The 15,053-nt window shown below is 42.5% G+C and overlaps 1 protein-coding gene across 9 annotated transcripts in view; it reads right to left on the reverse strand.

Annotated features, from left to right (window-relative positions):
- LOC111577802 (transcription factor SOX-6-like) overlaps nucleotides 1–15,053 on the reverse strand; it is a 108,758-nt gene that overhangs the window by 87,472 nt on the left and 6,233 nt on the right. For 5 of the 9 annotated variants that reach the window (XM_055009126.1, XM_035954641.2, XM_023284252.3 and 2 more), the window contains exon 2: nucleotides 4,858–4,927. The exons of the other annotated variants lie outside the window; for them this stretch is intronic. The gene's annotated coding sequence lies outside the window, so the exon portion shown is untranslated. The remainder of the gene's footprint in view (nucleotides 1–4,857; nucleotides 4,928–15,053) is intronic. 9 annotated transcript variants of the gene reach the window in all.

Here is a 15,053-nt window from a genome sequence, read left to right on the forward strand (position 1 = left end):
GTGAATAATGAAAGAGTTTCTTCATTTCACAACAGTTTAAGACAAGGTTGTTTGTTGAAATATTGTTAAATATTGATGCAGAATGTTGTTGTCTCCATGAACAGATGTTGCAACTTCATGAAATATTTCTAATTGTTTCCGCATATGTGATGTCTGGCTTTTAGAAAGGCTTATTTGCTAATGGAAGTGCATAATATTACAGATTTTTAATTTACAGTAACAAATTTTGTGCTTTTTTTTAAGTAAACAGAAAGGCACTATTGTTTGCAGTGTTTCATCGTTGTAGGTTGGAGATCAGAACAAGCTACCCCCAGAAATTAAAAGTGGCTGATTGCAAACAGAGTCCAGTGTCACTGCAAAGCAAAACTCGGGAAGCATTTACTCTCATTTCAGTTTAACATTTTCCCCGTTCTCCTCCAGGTTTAGTCTTGCCAATCTGCCGTGTACTGCAGTTCTCTGAACTGCCAACTCTTTCTCTAGGCCTGTGGTGTGTGTTATGCACTCTCTACTAAGCATCAGTAAAGTCTGTCTCTTTGAGCAGCTGACCATCACTCAAGGATCACAATCAATGATTAGTACGTTAAGTGAACGAAACACTGAACATTCGCCATTGAAGATCTTAGGCAGTCTTCAACCACCTGTTTTTTTATATATTGTAGGGACACACTCTCCCACTCAGTCAGTGCTTGCAACTAACTGAGAACTGGTAAAAATAAAAGATCATTTCATCTCAATTCTGAACAAATTGCTCGCAAACAACACAACACTGATCTGAAGGCTATTAAAAAAGTGTTATGCGAGAAGTTACTCAAAGGTTAAGTTGCACTGGAGATACCAGAGTGATTCTCTCTTGTCAGGGTGTTGAGGGAAAGTGATGAAGACAAGTGTTGACTACAGGATGTCTCCTAATAATTTATCCATGCATCACTACTGTACTGTACTTACATCATGTTGAGAAGATGTTTCAGAGCAACTTTACATCTCCGTTCACACTCTCACCCGGTATGTACAGTATATCTTACATATATATAAATAAGTCTGGACGTGTTATGTAAGACATTTGGGAGCAGCTGCACACACATAAGAAACACTTGTTGCACATACTCAAAACTATCTGCTTTGTATCATGTACAGGACATGATACTTGTGGGATGCACTTTAAATGGTCCTTTAAGACATACACAATTAGAATGTGTTGAGGATTTGACTCCAAAAATGATTTTTATTCACTACCAACTAAGAAGAACATTTATGGGGAGGATTAATCCCATTCCTTCACTCACCACCACTGTCCACTGTCGTGTGCATCCTCCTATTCCATCATTTTTTAAAAATCTAAAACGTTACTAACATCCCAGTTTGATTCCCAGCCAGAGGCCTTTGTGCTTGTCCTCCTCACCTCTCACTCCTTTCATTTCCTCTCTGCCTCGATATTGTCCAATAAAGGAGAAGATGCTTCTCATTAAAGTCGTTGCCAGTTGGAAAAGATCAAAAATAAAGATCAAACAAGTTCACCAGAGAAAGTCTGTTGAAGATCTCTCAGCAGAGATCTGAGCCCACAGTGCTGTGGAGGAGCTGACCAGCATGCACCAGCTGATAATCGGTCACACTCTGAGGAGGTGTGAATGTGTGCGATGGCCTCCATGTGGAGCAGAGTGTTGCCGAAAGATATCACATATTCCTTTGGCTGGAAAAATCATGGGTTAAAGTATAGATCCATTGTGGGTCTCCTGCTACACCTCCCTCCTGTCTCACTCTGCCTGCTCATCTAGCTTGTGCATTACCTCATCAGAGGAGGATCTGCCTAAAGCCGCAGCGGTCACACAACAGACAAAAGCGCTCATCTCCAGGAAGCCGCTGCCGCTGCCTGTGGTTTGGGATAGAGGAGAAGAGAGGGGAAAAAGTGACTCAGCCCCACGGCTCCTTTCTTCTTGCTGCCGATTTAGGGATAAACGGAGGGATAAAGCACAGGGGGAGATAATATTTAGAGCAGGCCCCATTTCAAGGGCAATAGAAGAGAGAAAGTGGGGTATGAGCTTGGGTGGTTTGGGAAGTAGCCACAAGGGTCGGTCTATACTGTTACTGGCAGAGGGCCTCGCACCATGGACTTATGTGTAAGTGGGGAGGAACTGCTGCTGGCTTGGCCCTGCCTTAAAGCCTCGGCCGCTGCAGCTCCACGAGCCTCTTCAAAGCAAACCAGATGGGCCTCAGACTGGATGTTGATGAGGCATGAGTGTGCAAAACACAAACATACATGCAAGCACTAACACAAATAAATCGATGCAGACGCAGCCTGACAAACAACTAAATGCATAACATACAAGCATATGTACTTGTGATGCGCTGGTGAGCTGGCACGCATGAATGAATGCTGCGAAGTGAAGTCTGGCCGAAGCAGATCCCTGGAGTTCATTTCTCTTTTCCCACCGCTAAATGAGTCCTGCACCGCACACCTCCAAGGCATGCGGCCCAATCCAGACCTAAGCGGGCATTTCATATGTGTGGACAAATCAGATCAATTAACTAAATGTCCAAGCTCAAGGGGACATAATAGCTCACTGTTAACATAAGGTTAAGTACTGAGAAACGATGCTAAATTTTGTCAGACGTTGCCCATTAACTGTAACACAGCGAAGTTCTCATACAAAGCTGGAGCAGAAAGGAGCCGAGCAGAGAGGGCCATTGTTTTACAGGAGCCAAACCGGTAACCTCAGTGGGTTCATTAGCTCATTAGCTCATTAGCGTACCACAAATCATCCCAGCGGCTGCTTGCTGTCTGGTCACTTTTCTAACTCTTAGCAAATGACTGCTATTACAGCAACCATGTGTAACAACAAAGCTCCACAAATAGGGCTGTCATTTTGCATAAGGAAGCTAAATTCTTTTCCCAAAGTCACAATTTATTGCAGCTTCTGCATTTTGTTTTACATTACAATATTTAAGAATTGCAGGTTTAGCATTAATGTGTATGTCAGATTAAAAAAAAACAAACACCTTATTTATAAATGCCGTAAAATGCATACACTGTGTAAATTTAGGGTAAAGTCAAACTAAGATAAATTGAAACAAAAAATCCTACTTCTCTACACTTTGAAGATAAGCAATAGTCACATTTAGCCAGAGACACACCTTTTGCCTTCTGATGAAAGCCATTAGAAATGTACTGTAAGTTAAGGCCTTGACTTTGCCAATCAACCAGCTCACAGCACTCTTTTCCTTCCCAAAGTCCTGTGAAACAAAGATGCCCTAAATTCTTGCTGTCACGAGAGTGTCGGAACCCTATAAAGGCTGTAATTTTGTTAGGAGGGTCCACTTGTCATCTTACCGCTATGTTATTAGATTTGAAAAGCAATTGCATGTTAAAAGACACAATAATGTCATTTCAAGTTTCAAGATGAACTGATGAAATTATGGGAGTTTGATGGAATTAAAAACGAGCCTAAGTGGTCAGGTTTTCCCTAATCTTGTCGCAATTACTTTCTTCAAATGTAGCACAATTTGTTTATAAATTATATTCAGTGAAAGAACTTTAAAAAAACATCCATCATCACTTAGTCATTACTTGGCTCCCTAAGTTGCTCTAGATAAGTGTTTACCAACCTTTTTAGACGTGATTTCTTGAATCAAAGCTGTATTTAATTGCAACATCTTGTAAAACTTTCATCAGTGATCAATTAAATCGAAGTGACTGTTCCTCCTCTGGTTGTGGTAAATATTTTCAGAAGGATGAAAGCATAAAAAACACCCATAAATCTATTTAAAAAAAAAAAAAAAAAAAACACAAGCGTGTTAAGAAATTCTGGAAAACTAAAAATTTTCCTCTGCAGCTCAATCGTGTTTACTCTGCTTATCCTGTTCATGATCAACAGCCCTGCGATTAACTGTGTGCCCCTTGAAGGTTGTCCTGACCTCGAGGTTGGGAACCACGACTCTACAGTGTGATAGGAGACAACGTACATGAGCCGCAGATCATGTCTTTGAAACTGAGCTCCCTGACGACCAGCAGGACACAGATCATCTCCGACAACAAAACACTGGAGCTTCTCTGTCCTGTCTGTGAGCGAGATGCCAGGGAGAATCAAACCGGCCACTTGTTGACCCAGGAGTGACACAGCTCAAGGGCCACAGCTAGAGCCTTAATAAGTGTTCCTAAACAGGGGGATTAGCCAGATGGTCAGATCACTCTTTTCTCCAACCTCTCCCATCTGTACATTTCATGTCTCCCGTCTCTGCTGAAACCATCGAGATCGGCCACTGCGACCTCACCAGCTTAATTTGGGCTAGTGTTACCTACAGCACTATTTGACTCCAGATATAATCTTTATTGCTCGCAGAGAGAAAGTCCATTAAAAGGCATACTGTAGGTCCCAGCGCTGAAAGGTTCCTGGAGTGATGCCTGTGAGAGCCTTTAAAAGCCCCCTTTCTTCACCCAAGTGAAAGCAGCTATTGAGGGTCCACAGGGCAGAACACTACCCAGAGTGGAGGTCTGCGTTTGCTGCGAAACAAATCAAAAGCGTTCTGTATGTGCCAATGGAGGGGTGAGAGGTGGCGGGCATGCACAGAGTCAGATACAGTTTTGTTAACATGGGCTAACACACACATACTGCACTTTGCACACTCCTTAGCTAACATAACCGCTGGTGCAAAACGTGGCGTGTTCAAACATCGGCCCGAGTTGCTCTGTTCTGCACTGCTGCAACAATGATGTGTTTTCTGTGAGAGCTTATTATCTGCCTTTTCATGGAAGCAATCATCCAAAGTGCCAAACAGCGGCACACAAAAAAAAATGATAAAGGGAGCTGTGTTGGCACACAAGGAAAGACTTGTCAGTAGTATCAGTCGGTGGAGGAAACTTACAGAAATAAGAGACTTCAGCTCCAACACCCTCTTCTCACTTGTGGATGAGTTTAAAATTCATGAACGTCACCTGGAAAAGAACAGAAAAGAGAAAGAAATTGCTTTTTTATGGTCATGATGAAGATATCTCAAAAGAAAAGCATATTTTTCCTAGAGCATGTTTGCCATCACTGGATTAATTACATGGTTAGGTTACCAAATTATGAAAAAAAGCATATTTGACCAGAAAATAACTATTTCAAGACATAGGTTGGAAAAAATTTTATGTGTTGCCGTACAAATACGGGCACATTTTAGTACGCACAGGCCAGATTTTTTCACACTGTGCCAACAAACTGAGGTTTGACAAAGTACGAAAATTTGAATTGGAAGCTGTTCTTGGAGCTCAGTGAACACACTCGGCCCACCTGAGAGTCCTCTGTAGCGGATGTTCAGGACAGAACAGAGGTCCTGTGTGAAGGACACAGAGGATCAGTGTGTGTTTCTCTCACAGCACTTTCACTGCACAAACAACGGCACACACTCAACCACGCAAAGGCTAACAAACGACAAACAGCGTGATTCTTGTACGCAGCTTTGAAGTTGAAAAATTGGCCATAATCTACCTTAACACAGTTAGTGTTGCCTGATCATTTCTTTCAAAAACTGATTACATTTAGAACAGCAAAGAAATTTTTCCTCATCAGATAGACGTCATGGCATTTTTGGGCTTCCTGGCTTCATCAGATCGCTCCGAATCCGAGAGCCAACCTGAGGTCAACCTTATTATAGCTTCACTCGCACACAAGCGCACACTACAAACAGCCATTTGCTAAACCTGGGGTCACAGAAAACAAATAATAGCATCAAAGAGGTCAAGCTGCCGCTAGAGCGCTTTGAAGGTTCCGTGATCAGGATGGGACGTCCCTTACTGGGCCCCAAATTGAGAAAGGATGGGAGATAGTCTTAATTGAGAGTGGGAGGTCGCTAATTCAAGAAAGAAAGACGTGAACTGGGTGAGGAAAGACTTAAAGAAAGAGCCTGTGCTCACCCAGACGAGCAACAAAACACACCGCGGCTGCATTTCTTTGACACTAACACAGCATCTAAGTTGTACAAAGAGGGCAATACAAACACGCCTTTGATTCCACAATTTGAGGCTAATTGAGAACAATGAAGAAAAAAGCAAACACTGGGTATGTATGATCTTTTATTCATGTCTTTAATCAAGCAAATGATTTTCTCTTGGATGCATTTTTTCTCTCAGGGCACAATTAGGAGCAATTCTGACCAGAGCAGCTCAAAGGCTTGTACACTAAGAAGATCTGATAATAATAATGGTAACAAATAATCAGCAAAAACACACTTCAGTGAAACATCCCTGCAAACACTTCGGCAAGATGCAGCTCTCTTTCTCTCCCTGTCTGGCTCCAACTAAATTTGAAAAGCCAACAATTCAAAATGCCACCTTTTCGATGAAGTGACTGCGAGCTGGATTCCCTTGAGCACCATTCACACTCTGCGGCTCTCGCTGACCCGTCTGAACACGTTCCAGATGTCTGCAGAACCAGTTATTCTGTTTCCTCTCCTTCTTTTTAACCACCTCTCTCTCTCTCTCTCTCTCTCTCTCTCTCCCCTCCATTCCTCCGCTCCACACGCCCTGCCACTCATCTGCAGATGGCAGATCCGACACCTGGAGGATGCTGGGTAATCAGAGAGACAGCTGGCTGCCCAGTAGAGGAGAGCTGCCTCAACACACACACACACACACACATTCAGCAAAAGCCTTGCATTCAAGCATACTCTCGTGTCACACTGGTATGCATGTTTTCTGCACACATCAGCCCGAGAAACTTGGCTGCATATACTGACATGTACATGTATGTAAATACTCATTATACTATATGCAATAGTAATTTAGTGTGTACAGGAATGTGCAGGAGTGGTATCAAATCACTGACAATGTATGGGACAGTTTGAGTATAGTTTTTAATACATGCCTCGGTAGATTTTCAAACTCCTGCATGTGCATATGAACCTTCTGTGTTCTGCAACATTAATACATGTGATGAAGAGATAATGCAGTGTACAGAGTAGGGCTGGAAAAGCTCTAAACATTTTTGTTTGATACAAAAAAAAGTAGCTTGTTTCTTATGCAAAACACTGATGTGAAGTTCACTGAGCTGAGTATCACTGTTATCAGTTCAGCCTCTTTTGCATTTGATACAACAAAGAACTTCTATTTGAAAAAAGCGCCTACACACTTAACTTACTGATAAGTTTTTCCTGTATTTATTGCAATATTTAAGTTTTAGCCATGCTTGATTCTATGACAATGCAATTTCATAGGCCTAAAGAGTAAAAACAGACTTCATCACTCAGTTACTGATCTCTGCAACTAGTCAACATTCAAATAGACAAATAGAGTCCTGCTAGAGTCTCAGACATCAATCCCATTCCTACTTGTTTTGTTTTTTGTTTTTTGTTTTTTGGTTCCTTCTGCTGCTGTAGCCCTGATATGGCCAAATATTGCTCCTCTCCTCCACCTCTGAGGAGGGGCGGGGGGCTGACATGGGAGAACCAGGCTATAAAGCCATTCTAGGCTCCTCCTGACAACTGTGGGAAGTAACAGCTACCTTTTTGGCCCACTGTCCAACAGCTGTAAAATGGCACATGTTACCCTACCGTTAAGCCAGCTGCAAAAAAAAACAAAAACAAAAAAAACACCCGTCTGGAAAAGAAACTTAGAACAGTAGAATGCCAGAGATTTGCCATTGGAGAAGAAAAGCTGTGACATCCAAATATTACAGACAGTGAGAAAGAGGTGAGTGATATCGTGCATGACAACAAGATACACCGTATTATGTTAACAGTGAGGCCTGCACCTGCACAATGAATGCATGCATTCACGCAACAAAATATGCACAGTCCCAAATGTTGTCTTGTTGCAGCTGTCAGTGCCACTTGTGCAGACACGGACACACTGAAGTAAGAACAATGGAACTCTATTAGACAGAAGCTCTCTCAATGAGCTTCGCTCCACATGGGGCTCTGTGCTGCCACTTCCATGTCTGCACCATAGGAAACAGAGTATGGCTCCAGCTAATCATATGGGCAATTAAACCAAAATGAGCTTCACTTGACCCATAAATGATGAGCTTATAGCCCATGCTGACTCTCAGAGGGCTGCAGGCCATGTTGTACTAATGTATCTGTGATTATTTCTCTGTATTCTCACTTATGGCTTGTAAGCAAGCTGTCTTATTAACACTGACCTCTTAATTCACTGCATTTCACACTCTGAAACTGTGGCTTGTCAAACCTCAGAGGTTTCTGGCCAAGACTTACAGCTTGATACCTGTTTCTGAATGCAAGTCTTCTCTTAAGGAAAATATGTTTCTATGCAAAATAATTTGCCTTACCAAATACATTTTGAGGAAAAGTGCCGACAGATTACAGTTAATGGCACATTTTTGTTCCCATCTTCAAAGAGTGACATCCAGAATACTGGAGGCATGTTTAAAACAAGCTAGTTAGCACGACATGTTGTCTGAGCATATCTGAATGCAAAAGCGCTTATTGTTATTCTGATCAAATGAATCAAATTGGGTCTGTCTCTTAAGCTGAGCACACACAGTCATTTAAAAAATGACTGTGTGTGCTCAACTTTTTAGAAGTGTTACAAGCACACTGACCTCCTTTATACAATATAGATGGAGCAGGTTGGTTGGTTGGGGCTACAAAGGAGCTGACAAAGCTGAAGTTGGAGGTTTGCATCTGGCATTCCATGTACGGTTCAGGTTTAGGCTGCTAAAGCACTTGGTTAAGGTAAGAGAAAGATAGTGTTTCGTGATTATGTTGTTAAAAAAGACAGGGTTGAGGACATGCATGTGGGTGGGCAAACTGCTACAGAATATGTTTAAAAGTGGAACAAGGGAAGGGGATGTTTGCATGAATGAAAAGCCTTTGTGTTCCCTTCACAAAAAGCCTAGGTGAACATTAGAGAAGCTTAAGTGACAACATGTATTCTCTCGCAGGTTGCCGTTAACATGAAATATTGCTAAAGTAAAGGGTGAGAAGGAGGGAGAGGGATGGTAGGGGCAAGCGCCGGCACATACATCTAAACCTCACCCCTCTGCTCGCTACCCTTAGGAGATTACATTATGGTGCTCACTATTGTTCCAGTTCGTCAAGACAAAGCCTGTTCCACTGTGCAAACAGCGTGCCTTGGAAAGATTGTAAAAACAAGAGGTGAATGTCAAAGGCAAAAGTGAATAGGATCTCTCCCTTCTTTTGTCAAGCTGGTGAGGTATGCACAAACACATCGCTGCGTGACAGAGAAGAAAGGACGGCCTTGTGAAGGAAGGAGCCGGAAAAAGTTGGAGCGTCTTCGCATGAAAAGGCCAATACCGTGAGAAGTTGCCTGCCTGACTCCTGGGTCTATAGAAAAACCCCTCCACAAGTATTTGGATGAAAGACCCCCAGAACACACAGAAGGCGTTATGCTAAAGACAAAACACGAGGCCTGGAATGATGACCTATGGCTGCCAAGAACATAAAGGTTGCAAAACAGCGTTCAAAAGAAGAAAAAACAAAAAGGGCAAAAAATAAAAAATTTTTAATTAATAAAACAATTGCACAAAGTAACATTCATCAAGGAAATAAATTTTCTTCATTTACTGTAAAGTGATATCAGATGTATGAGGAGCAGCCAGCCTCTGCTGGGCTTCCACCATCCCAGCCTAAAGTCAACCTTGTCACGACCCAAACAAGGCTTTAACTGTCAGGGGCAATTAATGAGGGCGACCTCAGCTCCCTCTAATTTACAAGGCCAGCGCCAGCCTGTAATTAATTGCTGCGTGCATAAATGTAAATGAGTCCACTGGGGAAGCAGAGGGAGAAGAAGGAAAAAAAAATGGCTGTCAGGCCAATATTCCAGCGGGGAGCAATCTGCGAGAGAGGGAAATGATTTAGAGGACAGCACACAAATCTGCTGCTCCGTAAAACACCAAGAAGCTGAATGTGAGAGGAGACTTGTTGAGATGGAGGAGGTGGTCGTCAGGAACGGTTAAAAAAAAAAACGATTGAAAAAACTGTGGTGGCAATAAATATCAACTGTTTTATTTCAATCTTCTCCTCCCCCGTATGTCTGCAATTTGTATTCATAAGAGAAATCAAACGCACAGTTTATCTCATCTGCCAGAACGTAACTCCCCCATCCAGCGCTGCTCTCACTTGTTACGTTGTGGTGGTATGTTTTTCTAAGTAATTAATGTATATATTTCATATAAGCAAGCATTTATTGAGGGTGAAGTCTTTTTCAGTCGCTTTGTTTTTCCACTGTTTTGTGTATTTTTGTTTCTGTGTTCATAGCTGAAGCGGTTCTCTTGCCTGCTGAAGGTCTGTAAAGCTTAGTCCAGTAGAGTGATTACCTGACTAACAATTATTGACCTGATAGCCGCTAATCTGCATTTCTCCATGTTTTGTCATTTTATGATGCTACTCACATTTTATGTCCCTTTTCTATCCACAGCTGTTAATCATCAAAGGTTTTTTTTTTCTTTTCTTTACTTGAATAATCCTGGAAAAGTTGATAGATTAACACACGAACACTCATATGTACACACACACACACACACACACACACACACACACACACAAACATACAAATATTCACAGCTGTCCCAATACAACCCTGTGGGAAGCAGAAACAACTTTACAGGTGAAACTGAACACTTCAGCAGATTTTAATTAAATGAATCAAGTAGTGACAAGATAATGTAATAATCATTATATGCATTTGGAAAATAATAACTTGAGATTTGTCGGATGTTTTGTTCTCTTTTAGCTGAAACACTCCCTCTGTCACCACCATCATTATCTTGTGCCTTATCCTCCAACAAGAGTCACGGAGCTGCACAATTTCAAAGAAGAGGTAAACTCAAAGAGAGGCAGGCAGAAGAAATATGTAATCATTTATGACGACTACAATAGCAGCTGTCATTCATAAATCTCGTGCACAAAGGGCCTCCTCTTAAGTTCCTTTGTGCGCACCAAGAACAAACAGGTACAGAGCATTGTCCATAAAAACCTGTACGAATGTGAGGAAAATACACGTGAAATCCACAAAGTGTGGGTCGCAGCAGTGACACTTAAAGACACAGGCATACATGCACACTCGGAGGCCCCGCAGCAGCCACAATAGCGTCTTTATGACATAAGCTCCTTTTCACTACAGTGCTTTACAAAGGCAAATGAGATTTTTCCTATAGCAGGCCTCCAGCAATAACAATTGACATCACAGGCCAGCCTACGTATGTTTCCCATATTTAACAGGGAGACACAGTGTAAGCCCTTTGAGAATGAGACTAAACAGCTTGCTGAGGCAGCACTTTTCCCTCCTGCAATGGTAGGAACCATCGACGTGAGGGACCGAGGCAATAGGCCATTTTATTTGGTTACACATCGGCCTCGAGCCAAGACAAATGAACTACCTCTAACAATAAAGTAGTGCGACTGGCCTGATTGGTTGTTTCCACTGTTGAATAATCTCAGACGGAACAATAAAACAAGGTTTGCTCCAAAAGTGTGCCATTGACGTTGAATGCACAATAAGAAACACACAACAGGTTGCCCCATGAAGTCCTTGTGATTCTCTTCAGACGGCTCACACCTCACAGAGCTGCTGGTACCATTAAGCTTATCTTGTGTTCTTCTTGTGTGTGAACCCCTCTGGTGCAAATGTCAGCGGGCCACGATACTGCTGTCTGTCCAACCATCTAAAGTGTGCTGGACTACGAGGAGGAAACCTGAGGTCTGAGCCCCGTCAGCTCGATATCTGAGCCAGCGCCACTCCCCTTCACACCCCGTCATCTCCGAGCACCACGCAGCACCCTTCTGCTAATCCAACAGCATGTACAGAGCATAGCATGCCATATACAAATGAGCGTGAGCCAGGAGCCTGTCAGGAGTATGTCATTTATAAAAACGTTCATGACATGAGGAATGAAGCTGATGCGTGTGTCTCATGAGGACAGGCTGCTGTGAGAGCCCTCCATAAAGAGCTACTTTTCTATTCTGAGCCTCACAGTCGATATCCAGCCTCATTCTCTCTTTCTCTTTTTTCTTCACCGTTGTCTCTCCCGCTCCACAGTGAGCCCAAACATTCACCACCATCTCATGATGACAACGGCTCGATTAAAGACTTCTTTACGGCCTTGAAACCATGGCAACGCCCTGCGTAGACAAGCTGGCTGCCGACCAATTGGATCGGGGCCTTGGCTCGGTGGGTGGGACCATGTTATCCTGGCCCTCACTACTTCACCGCAGGATCATTTCAGAGGCCTCGCACCCCGAACCTTGCTACCACGCCCCATTACTCCAAACCACTACGAGTGGCAAAGTGAAGGTTACCCAGCCTGCTTTTAGAGCCGGGTGACGCTTCTATAGATGGGAGGAACAGGAAAGAAGCAAACTAAAAAAGCAATGTAAACACGAGCTCCGACTCGATCGCAATATGCTTGTTTGCAGCTGAGTTCTGTTCAAACTTTAAGGAAAGTACGATCTCTTTCCATGTGTTTGGCCAGGTGAGATCAATGCCAGGAGCTTGGTCCTGCACCAAATAACCACGGATTCCTGAAAAGGCGAGCTTTGATTTCCCTCCAAGAAAGCTTTGGTGTTAAGAGTGAAAACTTTATTGTTACTAATATATTTTAATCGGCAGGGACAAAGGCTAAATTGTGAGTAGAGTAAAAAAGAATCTATCATTATTGGAGATTACCGAACCCACCAAAAATGGCATCTGATTTTCAATTTAATAATTCATGACTGTAAACAGAAAATAAAGTGGCATCTGGAGGGAATTTTTAACGCATAAAGTAAGGGGCATTGCACCATCTTTTCAATAAGATCATGGGAAGGAGGAGATTTGTCAAGTCTAAGAAAATGGTTTGGAAACTGAAAAAGGATATGTGAAATCTGAAAGCTGTGAGGGTTTACCAGGGTTTCATGAAGACTCAGAAATGTAGGTTCTAGCATTTCAGGAGCTTCACCCAAACAAGGGGCTGAAAGTCAGGATATATAAGCTCCTTCTCTTTCAGTGTGTACAATTTGTTTTATAATGTGTCTTTCACAACTGCCTGTTCTGCAGTGATTCACTAAATGGAGTACCCCTTTATATAGTACTGCGGCATGTGTTTATTCATTATGCTTCCATTTCTAAACTGAATCAAAGTGGGATACTTGTCTCCTCTACAATTGTCACTGTGAAGGCTACAAATCGCTACAAACAGGCCTATGTCTTCCAAATACCACCCAGATACTTCCAATTACTATCTAACCTTGTTTACCCAGTGCACCAATGTCAGGTAGGTTAATAAATGAAATGAGTAAAAGTAAATTCCCCTTTTAAGGTTTAGACCAAAGAAGGCAGATTAGCTGTGATTCTGCCATTTTTTTTCAGTTTTTTAAGTGCTGTGTGCCTTAGAATGTGTGTGTGTGTGTGTGTGTGTGTGTGTGTGTGTGTGTGTGTGTGTGTTTGTGCATAAAACGCATGTGTGTCTGCACCGTCCTCGCCAAAGTACACATGCACAGTAGCGTGTGGTTCTGTTTTGTCAGTCGGAGCAGCATTTGCCACTTTCAGCAGCTCCCTCAAAATGATCTCAGAAAGGCTCACGGGAGCAGCACAGGAGGCCTTGTTCCCCGCCACAAACATTTTAGCACGTTTCCTTTTTTTCTTTTCCATCCTTGGACATACAAACTCACAAAGGCAGTTCAGAACTGTGGCAGCTCTTGTAGCGACTCAAAAGCCAGCAGATAAAGCAGAAAACAATCATCAAATTCCCGGGTATAGCACCTGGAAGTGATCCGTGCGACATCAACAGCAGAGTTTCAACAAAAGCTAGTGCAAATAATTTCTTTTGTTTGTTTTAACCTGCAGGGAGTGCCAGAGGGGTGGAGTTTATGTGTCATAACAATTCAGAAACAGCCAGCTTGGTTATCAGTTACACAAAAGATGAGTAAATGTATCTTCAAACACTTCCATTCGATTGTCAAAACTTTCCAGCGCTTGCACTGTCTTCTATCCAGCCGCACCCATCTGGTTTGTGAGCAGCATAAAACTACATGATGTTTGCTAATAACACCCATTCTCACATATTGACTCTGCATTCTACTAAGCACACTGTAGTTGAGAGTATCAGCTATTTTATTACTGAGTCAGTGTTCAAATACTTCCTGATCAACTTCTCTGTTGAGTGATGAAACTTATCTGTAGAATTAAAAACTAAAAAACACAGGGAATAAATCCTCATTTAGGAGTTCAGATAATCCAGAGATTAATCCCAACCCACAAAATGAGCAGAGGGTAATCGGAGGAGCTCCTTTACAAAGAGCCGATGAATTACACACTTGGATTGAACTGTGGGGAAAATAAACGCTCACCCTACAGCCCCTGAACACAAATACTCAAAGCAGAGACAATAGTTCATAGACAGACCACCACCAACGCTGTTTCCTATGAGTCTTATGTCAAGATAACATAAGCAGTGTTTTCACTTTAGCAAATGGAAACCAGTTTTTTCTGTCTTTCTTGACACAAAAATGAAGATAACCACAGCAAATGATAAGGATTTCACTCTGAGGTGGGAGTCACAGCTGTCTACGGATCCTGACGGACAATCTAACATCGTCAGGCTTGTCAAGCAACATTTGATGCTGGAGCTTGTATCCCTTCAGTATGAATGTGTTAAATTTAGCCCAAGAGGGAAAGGAGGGAAAAAGGCAGACTGAATGAAAAAGTGCAAGAGACCAAAGCGAAGTGGATGGAAGAGGAAGGACTGAAAACCTCCTGGACATGGACACATGCTCGTATGTGATTTCCCTTTTCTGTAAAATCATCAGGAGCAGTGTAATTGCCAAAGCATCTGCTGCCGCTGCTGCAATCCAAGGCCACGACGGCTGACTGACAGACAGAGACCCACTGGAGCACTTGCATCAGTCACCTGGTCACCCTCAAGTCTTGTTAGAAAACACAAAAACTCTGCAATCTGATTGGCTGGATCAAAGAGACTGACCATAACACTTTAATCCTCTAATTTATATCCACCAATTAACAGAGAATCGACTGTAATTTTCCAGGAGTCTTTTTTTTTTTTTTTTAACCTTCTCTTTTGGCGGATGGGTCTGGATAAGCTTAAGGGGACGGTGAAGTGCAGCAG

Source organism: Amphiprion ocellaris, chromosome 3, assembly GCF_022539595.1.
Source record: "Amphiprion ocellaris isolate individual 3 ecotype Okinawa chromosome 3, ASM2253959v1, whole genome shotgun sequence".
Classification (NCBI taxonomy): domain Eukaryota; kingdom Metazoa; phylum Chordata; class Actinopteri; family Pomacentridae; genus Amphiprion; species Amphiprion ocellaris.